The sequence below is a fragment of the Lissotriton vulgaris genome, chromosome 5 (assembly GCF_964263255.1).
Source record: "Lissotriton vulgaris chromosome 5, aLisVul1.2, whole genome shotgun sequence".
NCBI lineage: Eukaryota > Metazoa > Chordata > Amphibia > Caudata > Salamandridae > Lissotriton > Lissotriton vulgaris.
This window is the reverse complement of record NC_141693.1, coordinates 786,219,447-786,233,067: the sequence shown is the minus strand read 5'-3', so window position 1 is coordinate 786,233,067 and position 13,621 is coordinate 786,219,447. Positions and strand designations below refer to the sequence as shown.

Below are 13,621 nucleotides of genomic sequence, written 5' to 3'. Positions count from 1 at the left end.
CCGCTGCTGTGCCCATGCCCAATGCTTCTTGTGTTTCCAGGATTCCCAAGACCGTGATTGGCAGAGGATGTAGCCCCCCTCCTTCTTTCTCTGAAGTCCCGCCCCTCACATCCTCTGGCTCCCCGGCGCCCAGGAGTGAAGCGAGGAGGTTTGCTCTTCCAGTGACAACAGAAGTGCTGCCTGTCTGCCGCCCTGAGCTGGGGGCCCAGTCACAGCTCGAACTGCCTGTCTGACACAGACGGCCTGGATATATGTGTTCCCCTGACGGGTTCTCGTCACTCAGAGGAAGATGCTGGCTACGCCGCCGACCCAACTCCAGCGCGTGAGCGGAGAGGAGGCTGCCTGAGCTCCGAGGCAGCTGCGCCTGAGGTACCACTGCCCCGCGCCTTCCCGGGGCAGGGCTGGCACTGAGGGTGAGTTCAGAGACGGGTGGATGAGTGGGCGGGGGAGCCGAGAAGGCTTACAGCTGTTAGTTTAGTTTGCAGGCGTTCCTCAGCTGTTCCGTAGATCTTTCAGTGGCAGGCTCTGCCGCGTAGCATGGATGGGGTTCTTGTACTTGCAAACATGTGCCAACTTTGTCTTTCACTGTCGACTCTCTCCCTCTTTTTACAAGAATGTTACTTCTGAACTTACTTTTGGTCGGGTCCTCCCTTTCCACTTCTCCATGCACATTATTGAGAAAACCCCTTGCTCGCGCTGCAGCGGAATCTTTCTCGCGGGCATTCCTTGTTTTTGTTGACAGCCCTCCATCATGTCTAAGACTTATCTGCTGCACGTGTGCACTTTGAAATGACAGTCACTTCGTGTTTTACTCCAGCATAACTTTTGGCTGTTTTCATGCGTAAACTATATATTGTGTGCATTTAGAAATGAACTTAGGGTCTTGTTCATTCATTTTTTGATGGCAAGCTTTGAGAGTACAGCTATTGACGTTACCTTCATTGGTGCCTGTTCACACGTCTGTGAGTTTTTTTCTCTGTGCATTACTAAAGGGAAAGATGGCAAAGTATCTACTGCTGAAATACGGACACATGTTTTCAACAGGAAGGCCCTGCTTCGAGCCAGATAGCAGAACTGGGAAGCGGATGTAAAGGCTGGAGCTTAGTTCCAAGTTTTCCCCTAAAGTTGATAGCAAATTCATTTTATTGGCACACATTTTTGATCAACATACCTTTGTCTGTAGAGTTCTTAAACTTCCTTTAAAATGGGGACACATTTGAGAGTTGAGGGCTAACTGCATAGATTTGAAAGGAAGGACACTGCAGGTTAATATTTGAAGTTGTGCAGGACTGACACATGACTGTAAACACAAGAGATAAAAGGGAGGGTCCGAGGGATGTTTACAGACCTGCAAGGGTTAGTTCCCCAAACAATTAATAATATACATAGAAAACCCTTGGGTCTAAATTACCAAACAAACAGCAAAACACCCAGAGATTATCTCATCATTCTTGTGGGGAAATCCCTTTGTTAGGACGAAATCCCTCACCCACTATAGGTGGCTTCATCATTGGGATTCTCCTCGTGACGGGAAAACCTAGTCCTGCCACGGTCTACAACCTGAGACGGAGGAGCTCAGGGATCTTTTATTCCTAGTTTTTAGTATATACTAAATCTTGCAATGAGAAGAAAGAGATTGAGTAGAGGGCGCAGTGCAAATTTTTTTATAAACAGTGAGGGTAGTGATATTAAAACCAACTACGAAAATTCTTTATTGGCTCGTTCTTAGGGCCTGGATTAAAAACAGAGCACCGGCAGTGGTAATTTATGACTGCAGGTTATTGACGAAGACAGGTCTACATGTTTCAGCCTATAGACCCAGATAGGTATTGCGGCCTTCGACAGGACCTAGTTTTGCTACTGCTTAACAAACTATGAAGTGTCAAAAAATATTAACCAAGACAAACGTAAATTAAGACAAAACCAGTGATCCTGCTGATTGCGTGCATGATTCACTAATCATACCCATCTCTTCCGGCTGCAGCACAACGCCGTCTGGAGTACTGACAAAAAGAGCGGTGCCCCTTCCCTGAGCTGTTGCCAGGTTAAGGTGAGGCCTCTTATCCGTAAGAGATGGGTATGACCAGTGAATCATCCATGCAATCAGCAGGATCACTGGTTTTGTATTAACTTGCATTTGTCTTGGTTTATTATTATTTTTTGACACTTCACAGTTTAAGTAGCAGCAATACTAGGTCCTGACGAAATTCATGATACCCATCTTGGTCTATAGGCTGAAACATGTACAACTGTCTTCGTCTATTACCTGCAGTCATAAATTACCACTGCTGGTGCTCTGTTTTTAATCTTGGCCCCAGGAACGAGCCAATAAAGTATTTTTCGTACCTGGTAGCTAGTTTTAATATAACTACCCTCACTGTTTATACATATTTTTTTGTGCTGAGCCCTCTACTCAACCTCTGTCTTCTCATTGCAGGATTTAGTATATCTTAAAAACTAGGAACAAAACATCCCTGCCCCCCATCCCTCTCAGTGAGCAAGTTGTAGCCCGTGGCGGGACTAGGTTTTCCAGTCACGAGGAGAATCCCAATGATGAAGCAAGCCATCTATGGTGGGTGAGAGATTTCATCCTAACAAAGGGAATTCCCCACAAGCATGATGAGATAAACTCAGTTGTTTTTGCTATTTGTTTGGTAATTTAGACCGAAGGGTTTTCTGTGTATATGACAGGACTGAGACATCCCTTTGCGAATACTGCAGAGATGAGTATTAAGACTGCTATTTTAAGAGATAATTCAATTTGTAGAGTGTACTGTTTACATGCCATATACTTTAAAGTAAATGAAGGTTTGCCGCTCGTGTTTCTCTTAGACGTTACTCAATATGGTTAACAGTAGGTACATCTTCCAGTGGATTACAATGTATTGCCAACGCATGGGCATTTGTCAAATGGCGGCTTAACCAGCCACTTTGGTCAGGCTTGTGCCATCACAATAAGCCAGTTTTCCTTTCTGTCCTTAAAATAACTGTATGGAACTGTTCAAATGTTTCAAAATGCATGTAGCCACCAGTGACTTTCCTCTTTAGGAATTTATTTAAATTCTCCCAAAAATCACATATGTTGGATTAAAGCACCACATCAAAAATTCCTATGCCATAGTGTAACTATTTGCAATATTGACAATATTTTCCAACAGAGATGTTATCAATCTTTTATGCAGCCCTATGTGTTGGATCTAAATTACCACCAGAGTTTTCGTCGTACGATCAAAAGTCTCCTAGTTCAGGAAGCAATTTTATTTTATATTTCATTTCGATTAAGATGGGTATGGATTTTAGAGCTGAAAGGGTCAATTACATAGTAATATTATAATAATTGTTCCCGAGTTGAAGGCAAATATGTTTCCTTACTTAAGTTATGGTTCTGATCCGTTACCTCATGTCTCATTTTTTTTTCATTCTGAGTTGATTGGTGTCATTTTAACTACTTGCCAGAGATGGTGTGTCTTGCCCTTAATGCAATGTATGAATATGTATAATATTGTGATGTAAATTAAAGTAAATTAATTTTTGGCTCAGCTAGACTAATATCACATGGTGTTACGAGAGGTCTCTTAATATACACAAATATATAAAGATGTAATTTAAATAAATAATGCAAATAGTTTAAGACGTTGTGATTCAAATTGGAGTGCATCAATAACTGATTACACCAATTTTTTGTTTCATAGTAATCGTTATTGTGAAAGAAATACAGACTTCCTGAAGAAGGCTTACGCGTTGAATGGGAATGTGTTTCTGTATTCTATTAATTGTTTGATTTAATTCTTCGAGATCACTTTTGTATTATCTGTTCACATAATTCATGTTGCATGTACAGTCACCCTTTCTATATATGTCAAAAATAAGCTAAAAATAACAGATAAAAAGATGAAATCATAACTAAATACTATATTATAATAAAACAACAGAATATATCAGGAAGACATACAGTGTCAATCTATTTATTAGTACAACGTCTTTTTTAGTTTTTGTGAAACAAGCACAAAACCCGGTGCAACTTTGTTCTTCTTTTCTAAAGTATAGTTTCCCTGCCAGGGTTTATCTCATAAGGCAGTGGCCCCTTTCTTCCAAACATATTGCCCTTAATGTGTTCCACAGATGTGGTTGGTCCATGCTTAAAACAGAAAAGTCAGCTTTGTGTGGAAAGTCAAGGTTTTAAGTTTTACTAAAGGGCATTACACAATCCAGGTTCATTCACCACATTGGCCAAGATTGACAGTTTTGCAACACCATGGTTTCTAAAAGCCCCCTCCATCGCAATTTTGCCCATCCACAATTTCTACGCACTCCCAGGTTGTCTCCTTTCCTCCTCTGCTCCCTTAGTGCCATTCTGGCCAGAAACCCATAGGGCACTATTCCTTCATCTAGAGAGTTACATGTTTTAAAGGGAACCCCCCTGAATTTACAATCATCCTTCCTCACTCTGTCTGTGTTGTTCCATACTTTCCTCTTGACTTGCCCCTCAGAAATCTGACTGATACTCTTTAAAGATAATATACAGCGCGCCTTTAACTCCTGTAGTATTTGTTAAATGCTTCTATTCTCTGTTATCAATCCATGTCAAATAACATGCTGCAGCTTTAAGTTTTCAATAAGCTTTTTAAAAAAACGCACTCATTAGCCATCACAGTCAAGTTGTGTGATGTCACTTCCTGTGCTGTTATTGGACGTCGAAGGCCATGTGAGATAATTTTCGTTTCCCCTGTGATATTGGTGATATGAGACAACTGTCCCATACCCTTTCAGGGCACTAATCTTGTCTCATGATTTTGCCGTTATCTAACCCTTCGTTATCTTTAGGTATTTGATGAGATGTCAATATTTCTACGGCGCATTTGGTTGTATATAACTTGTAATACGCATGCCTCCCTCAATTTCTGTAATTTAAAACGCTTTCCCTTCGTCATTTCATCCTTTTAGGCACTTAATTGGCCGAGAGTTGCGGCTTGGACTATCACCATGATTTTCTGTTAATTAGAAAAAAGTACTCCGCAGTGTTTTCGGGATGGTTTCTCAGCCATAAGACTCTGCAGATAGTAACACCCCCTTCCTCGCACATGACCTAATGAAAGTACCCAACCCCACGCCGGCCTGCTAAACCCAAGTAAAAATATAAACATACTTTATTTTGTTTATTTAATTATTTTAAATCCCTTTAGCTGCAGGCGACATTGGAGCTATATACTGAGTCAACAGGTTATAAAAGAGAATTAAATAGAAAAGAAGGGTATAAACGTTACATATTTGACTAATGGGCACAAAAAGACGACCAAAGATTTACATACATGAAAAAAACATATAAAAGTGGAACATCAGTGGCACTCGAGCGGGAAACTCCATTGTCACAAAGTATAAGGATAAGTCTATTGTTTTAGGACTGTTGCCCCTTAACGGGGGCTACCCACCTACATTCTTTTGCTGTGCATACTCTTCAACGACAGGCACGACACACTGACTGGCAAAGTCACTGCCCCTCACTCGTGGACTAATTTCTCCGTTCTCCCCAAAGCTGGTAGTAAACACTGTCTAGTGGAAACCAAAGACACACCTGGACATCGGACACCTGTGCACCATGTTTGAAGTATGTCTTTAACCCTCTCCCACATCACCCACCACATCTCAGTTCAGTTCAGTTCAATAAACTTTATTTCGATTCAGAAATGGAATCATAAAAGTATAAACAGATTAAAAAGATTACACAGATCATTTAAAAAGACCATACAGTTATATTGACATCCATAAAACATATTATATATCCAGAATAAAATTTGCAATACATTTGGGATACATTTAAGTTAAAATGTCACATATATATAAACAGGGATTATTGTAAAGTGCATGTGCAATCCATAAGGATGCCAATCTACACGCTGATCTCATAGATGTAAATCAAAGGATAATCGATAATTTCCAATAATGGTAGTCAATATCGATTTCTGATAGTGAGCGCCAGTCTAATAAAGCTAAGCACAGCACTACATATAGCTGGAGTTGATAAGAACAATAAATATTCATATCCCTCTTTGTAGTAGCGAGATTCAAGAGTTAACAAAACAGGCCTAATAAATCGATTTCTTGGATCTTTATACAGGGTACAAAAAAGAATAAGATGCACAGTGTTTTGTGAAACTTTGTTATTACAGGGGCAAGGGGGTAGTCTCTCACACCACCCACTTGCTTTGTAAAAGTAAAAAGAAAATGCAGTGTGTTGAGGCGAAACCTAGTCAAATAAAAGCGCCATTGGATATGCTCAATATATGAAAGGTAAGGCTGCTGCTGCAACCTCCCCCTATCATATACCACATTCTCACTATTTCTCAACATGCCTAACCTGGTGCGATAGGCCTCTTTAATTGTTCGCATGGTCTCCCTGCCAACAGTTTCGGGGTTTAGATAAATATGACCCAAACCTATCATGTGAAAGGTTTCCCTGACATATAGTAACCATGGGATCTTCACAGAATAATCAAGTTTAAGGCAATCTTGCAAAATTTCCTTTGTGAGTTTCAGTTCTTCAGAACTCCAAACCTTGCTCCATAGCAGCAAGGGGGAGACATGGATAATGTCACTCACAAATTCAAGACCCACCTCAGTATTACAGAAAATGTTTGAGGTACCTGATGGGACAGATAGGAGGCGCTTTAAAAATTTATTTTCCATAATTTGGATTTTATTACAGTTTTGTATCCCCCACACGCCCGCGCCGTTTGTTGCAACAGGGAGGCATTTTGCTTTATATAAGATTTTTAGTTCTGCAACCGGCTTCTGACCCAATTTACTTGAGAAACGGAAAAGGGCCTCTATCGATTGCGTAGCCTTTTGAACGCAAGCTGATATTAGGGGATCCCAACTCAAGGTTTTATTGAATAGATTCCCCAGATAATTAAAACTATCAACTTTCACAATAGTTGTGTCCTTCACCATAAGCCTGCGAGATTTTACCCCTTTCGCGCCACAGACCATGGCAAAGGACTTTGTGAAGTTGACCCTTAGATCTAATCCTTGCATAAAAGTTTCAAAAGCATTCAAGCAAGTTTGCATGCCGTTGACAGTTAGGGTCATCAACACCGTGTCATTTGCCTAAGATAACATCGGTATCCGTTTACCATTCACCTGGGGAAAATCTACACAACTTTCCAACAGAAAATCTCCCAGACCATTGGTGTACACCAAAAACAGAAAAGGGGCCAAGATACACCCCTAGCGGACACCTACAGTCGATGGAATGGACTTTGTCATCTCCCCGCCAGGGCCAAATCTGATCCTCACTGTTGTAGCAGCATGCAGTCTACAGAGAAGAGTGACCAACGGTTCTTCAAACCCCATAGACTCCATCAATTGCCACAGTTTGTTTCTACATACAGTGTCAAAGGCACTGGATAAGTCCATGAAGGCCAATTGGATACAACCAAGCTTAGCCCTCATGTACTTACCCATGTTTAAAACCAAATTAAGGCACTGCTCAGTGGTTCCTTTTCCCCGCCTAAACCCGTACTGGGAATCCACAATGATACCTGTTGACTCAGCCCAGGTTTCCAGGCGGGCCAGTATCACCCTACCCATCAGTTTACAAGACACATCTATTAGCGATATTGGTCTGTAACAACTGGGGTCGCATTTGTCGCCCTTTTTAGGTATCGGTACCACTACCGCCTCTTGCCAGGAAGTCGGAATACACCCTACCATAACGGCTCTAAACAAAAGTAATAGGAGTGGTGCCCACACCTCGATGTTGTATTCAAAAAGATCCAAAGGGACTGAATCCGGCCCTGGGGCCTTTAATGGGGTGCCTTTTCTTAGTGCAGCCTCTACTTCTAGAAGAGTCAATGAAAGGCTAAGTGTTAGAGCTGACTCCAAATTGAAATCACTGTACCCCTCATTAACAGTTGGCTGGGTCGCCCCTTTTGGGTTAAAAATGTTACCATAATGTACTTCCCAGGTATCCCCTGGGATATGGATCAGCATTTTATCCTTTTCATCACTTCTTAAGAAAGGGTGGTTTATTACCTCCCAAAAGAGCCGGCTATCCTTAAGTTCTGAGGCTTTTCCTAAGTCGTCCCATGCCTTTTTCTTTAGATCCGATTTACACTTAATAATAGCATCTCTGTACATTTTCCTTGACCTTCTAACTAGCTCCCTATCCCGTGGAACTTGGTGTAGTGCCTTTGTTAATCTAGTTTGTGCTCTGGAACATTCTGCATCAAACCATTTGCAACCATTTCCTTTTTTCCCACCCACAGGTCAACAGTCAACAGGTTATAAAAGTGAATTAAATATAAAAGAAGGGTATAATCGTTACATATTTCACTAATGGGCACAAAGAGACAACCAAAGATTTACATACATGAAACAAACATATAAAAGTGGAGCATCAGTGGCACTCGAGCAGGAAACCCCATTGTCACAAAGTATAATGATAAGTCTATTGTTTTTAGGACTGTTGCCCCTTAACGGGGGCTACCAACCTACATTCTTTTGCTGTGCATACTCTTCAACGACAGGCAAGGCACACTGACTGGCAAAGCCACTGCCCCTCACTTGTTGACTAATTTCTCCGTTCTCCCCAAAGCTGGTAGTAAACACTGTCTAGCGGAAACCAAAGACACACCTGGACATCGGACACCTGTGCACCATGTTTGAAGTATGTCTTTAAACTTCTCCCACATTACCCACCACATCTCATAAAGGACACACTACATCAGACACCCTTGTAACATGTGCTCATAAAGGGCTTCAGGAACCTGACGCAGATCAGAGCACTCTATGACCTAATCAGTGCTGTGCAGTGCTGTATAAATACTTTAATACAGCGCTTTAGGTTGAACCCCACTCAAACTAAATTTAACTATCTTTCCACCACAAATAATACTGTAGTAATTTTGTCCTGATCAAAAATTGCATTGGAAATATTCTCTTTTCCTCCTATCCTGTATAAAATCCCTTATCTTTCTCACGACCACCAAAGCCACATCAACAAATAAATACAAATCTGTACTCTCCTGTAGAAAATAAGACCATCATTTTCGGAGAACGATTGCCGAAGAACGTTGTTAAAGTGTGCATTTTATCACATGTAGACGTGGGCAGCACTTTAATGTCAGGCCTACTAGGAAAGGCCTATTGAAACGTTATGGTGTAAAACTTTCTACTAGCCAGTTTGAGAACCATTTTGACACAACAAAATATGGAGGTGTTTGATGTCCTGGCTTTTGTTTTTTTTGTTTTTTTGAGCATGTGTCGCAATGTTATGTATTCTGTTATGTTGTTGATGCTCTCCATTAACCCTTCACTCATATGTAAAGTGAATAAATAACACAAACAGTAGAATGTTCCTGTTAGCTGTGTGCTACCCAGTTTTACTTGCTACAGTAAAACCGGTTAGCACATGTTGTGTGGACCACAAGCTATTTTTAAAATCATGTTATGAAAATGAATTGTCCTGCTCCATTCCTGTTGGTGAGTTCATCCTCCTTAGGCATCATGCACAGCCCTGTCCTAAAGCATATGTGTTTAGGTTTGGCCTTGAAACATAACATATATATTTAAAAAGAAACTTCTGTCAGTTCTCGTCATCCATTGGTCCTCTCCAATGTCATTCACATTTGCTTCAGCCTACTGTCACAGTGAACAGTTAGTCAGCCCCCTTGAGGAACTTGCTGTCTTCACTGTGAGTGACAGCATTTTGCTTGTGCTCAAGTGTACGTCTGCCTAAAAACAAGTGTACTTCAATGCTTAGCCTGTTGGACAATCTTTGTTTAATTTCTGCTTTCATTTCATGTTTTTTTTAAACATTTGTTTTTGCGATTGGGAATTTCTTATTTTGCCATTGTAACTTTTTAATACTTTTCAACTTTTTATGCTCATTACATTTGTTGGCAAAATATGTTGACATTGCTAGTGTTTGCTGTGAGGTGCAAAGGTGTATTGTCATTGGACAATACCTCAATCTGTTTCAGTATCAATGGCCTACAACAGACAGTGGCTTGCACACATTATACAGGCCAGGAGGACTTCCTTTTGAACAGTTGAATCAACTGCAAAAACATTATCAGTGGGAAAACTTCGAGTGGTCAGCTAGTTCCTGTCATTCAAAGGCAAGCAGAATCCAAGATTGTCTGTTCATGGAACCACTGAATTTTCAGGATTTTACACTATGCAAGGTATAACCACCTAAGGGAGAATGTGTCATAAAATGTAGTAACAATTACCATTTGTTACTCTCTCGCTCAGAATTAAATGGCTTTAAACATTTCTCAATAAATTCTCATGTATATGTTGAAGAACTCCCAAAATTGTGCAGATGAGTTGAAAAAAAGTGAATTAGTTGAGCGCATTCCAATTTTTTCCTTCTCTTGCCATAATCTGAAAGATGTTTATAAGAACTATTTTTGTGGCTTTTTTGCTCCTTGAGTAATATTTGATTTACCAACTTCATAAGGCGGGTGACTATATAATTTTCTGTACAACAGAGGCAAAATTCACCACTTAAACATACACTGAACATATGTATTAGACATGCGAACACATACAAATTCCTACAGTAGGCTTCCTTTTTTATTTGTTATAAGAAAACCTGTCCAAATTATTCTCTATGTGTAGCTAATATAAAGAATGTTTCGATTACTAGAATGTATTTATCTTGGCAGCGTGAAGCAAAAGAATATGTTACTGTCAGCACTGTCTTTAAAATGTTGACAGCAAGTGATTGTTTTTTGGAAACTATTAAAACTTTATAAGATCACATTCCAGAGAAACCTTAAGTCCTGCTATATAATTTTCTTACTTTGTATCAAACTTGGTGAACTTTTACTGTATGTTTTTCTTCTAGTATTGAAGGTTTCCTTTGTTCCTCGTTTAGTGGACTAAAGTGTAGCCAGGCCCCATAACGCTGTACAATGCTTGAAGTTGAAACCTGGCTCCAACACCTTAGCGATGACATGGCTTTGAGAACTATTTAAGTGCATAACTTTGCAGTCAAGCTATGCATAGTAAACAGGTCTTTACTCCTTGGTCATCTACCATCATATAATGCTCTTTTTTCTAAATGAAATCTGAATATCGACATTTTTATACACCAGTCTGAGTTGTTTCTAGCGATATTCCCAGAAAGACCTTGCAGATCAAAGCCATACCAATGTCAGACATGTTAACCGGTTTGTCCTGTCTAGAACGCCCCTGAACTGAATGCCGCTTCTGACGATGAAAGGAGCCTGTGATTCTAAAATTTAGTAGGGGGATGCTACTGTTTGAATGACAGCCACATTTAGTGACTTTGTCTTAAAAATATAACTTGTGTCTTTGGTATTACAGTTAAATCTAGAAAGTGATTTTTATTTCGGTGGATCTCTGCATGGCCACAGTTCCTACTTGTTGTCTGGTTGACAGTTAAAAACCAATCTGAGCTAAGCGGATGTGGTGGTTGTTTAGGCGTTCTTGGAGGCCGCCTCTTATATGCTGTGACCTTGCCATTTAATGACAAAAAAATAACTTACCACAACCAGCATTGAATGGGGAATTCCACAGGAGTGTGCTGAGATGGGTAATCTGTATGATGATTTTTTTTAAAGAAGAGTTTGGTGTGCTGCTTAGGGGTGTGTGGTAATTATTCCGTAGGTTATTTCCACTGTCAGTTGTTCCCCCACTGATTAAAGAGGTGGTGATATCAGTCCTGTATGTTTCTTTCAATAACATAGAAAATAATGGATGCACTAAACCTTCTAATCATGTTGACAGTAAAAAAAAAATCATGATCAAGCAATGTAGTCGGCATGCAGGGTCCGCCGTCTTAAAAATCTCCTGGCTGCACTCTACACTCATCATACCAGATCCTTCGCTCGAACTGCAAGTCAATGCCAATGGAAGAAGGACGCTTTAAAAATACCAAGTCACATAACTCTCACAAGACTGGAAGTACTGCACTTGATAACCGTTTAAATGATTAAATATTATCCTTTTTAAAAAGTGCTTCATGCTGATTCCTCCCGCTTCTAAACAAGAGGCGTATCTTCAGGGGGGTGTTACACACCCCCTAATAAATATATTATTTAAAAAATAGTTGGGTAGAGGAGCTTTCAGTCTGGTATGGTAAGGTGTTTGATTGATTTCCTCTGGGATTTTTAAATACAACCTCTGCCAAAAACATATACGCACTCTCTGCTGTGAATTTCTAAAACATGGTTACTTTACAAAATGAGTTTTAAGTACCCGTCACAATCTGCACGCCATTCCCTTTGCACTGGCCCTTAAGCCCATTGCTTTTTTATATAATGATTAATATGATATGCCAGAGTGATTGCCGGAAAATCTGAAACCCACTCCCCCACAGTCTTACTGACAAACATGCGCCTCATTAAACACTTGCTATCAGATGATGTTACTACTTAGTTCAATGGCAATGAATTTATCAAACTCCAAAGAATGAATCAGTGAGTCAGCGCTGCCTGAGTTTAAACTTCTGACTGCAGTGCTTGTGCAGATCTCAGTAGCAGGCTCAGGCTAAGTTGAAAAGTTTGTACATTTTTTAGATCTATCTATATGCAAGGATCCTTCTACTACCTCAAGCTTATAATGGCTGGTTTAAGCCTGGAGCTTCAACTTTCCAATGTTTGTCTTGACATCTCTCCCTTTTTAATTTAGAACATCATACGCTTAGTGGATGGCATGCTCGAATAGCCTTATAGCCCTTCTGCCTCGGGCTATACCAGTTGCTAAATGCCCTCACCCATGTTGGAGGGCTTTGCTTGCAGTTTAGGCCTACAATTCTGTGTCAGGGCCTTTAACAACCAGTATAGCCCTCTGCAGCTGGCTATATACTGCAACCAGTTAGGTATGACCTTTGAACTATGATTGAATTTTTTACTGATGTGTCTTGTTATCACACTGCTTATATCAGAGCAAGCTCACTATCATTGTTGGGAGCAGTGCTCTGGAGCTGCTCAACACTTACTTGGAACATGACTAGTTGTTGCTCCACTAGGAGAATCAACTTGTTCAAGAAAGCTTTCACAGATGTTCTGTCCTGTTGACCTGATGCATTTATCCTGTCTTAATGATAGATTTACAAAATGGTTGTTTGGTGGTTCCAGATAATCCTAAAGATCATTAAGGTTCCTTCTTGTGGTATAATTTGAGATAATATATGAACCCAAATAAGTAAATTTAGACGATAGAGAGGGTGGTGTGTGTTTGCGTGTTGTGGCGGTTTAGCAATAAACGTATGTACTGCTTTAAATGAATGCCTTACACAGCGACCTAACCATCATAATTTGTTGCTCCCCTGTTTTGTTACCATTATCATAACACGCATTACATATTGTAATTAATAATGCAAATATTTTTATATATTGGCTAAACATATTAAGTTTGGCATAAAGCAACTCTGCTATATAATATAAGAATTTCAAGGGGTATGGGTGATATGCAAGTGTTATCCTCGATATATAAGGGGTACTTTATTCCTTATAATCCTTAGTTACACCATCACCCATTGCCCACCATTCTTTTGGGATCCTGAGTCTGTGTCTCCTACTTTTTAAAGAGATTTTTGAGAATACATCTACACTGTATAAGAGCCTCGCCAGTATGCAGTTTAATGCAA

The 13,621-nt window shown here is 40.2% G+C and overlaps 1 protein-coding gene across 2 annotated transcripts in view; it reads left to right on the top strand.

The window, feature by feature from the left end:
- The window catches only part of PALD1 (phosphatase domain containing paladin 1), a 1,202,673-nt gene that overhangs the window by 320,076 nt on the left and 868,976 nt on the right, over nucleotides 1–13,621 (top strand). The window contains exon 1 of one of the 2 annotated variants that reach the window (XM_086922257.1): nucleotides 132–413. The exons of the other annotated variant lie outside the window; for it this stretch is intronic. The gene's annotated coding sequence lies outside the window, so the exon portion shown is untranslated. Of the gene's footprint in view, nucleotides 1–131; nucleotides 414–13,621 lie in introns of those variants that run through there. 2 annotated transcript variants of the gene reach the window in all.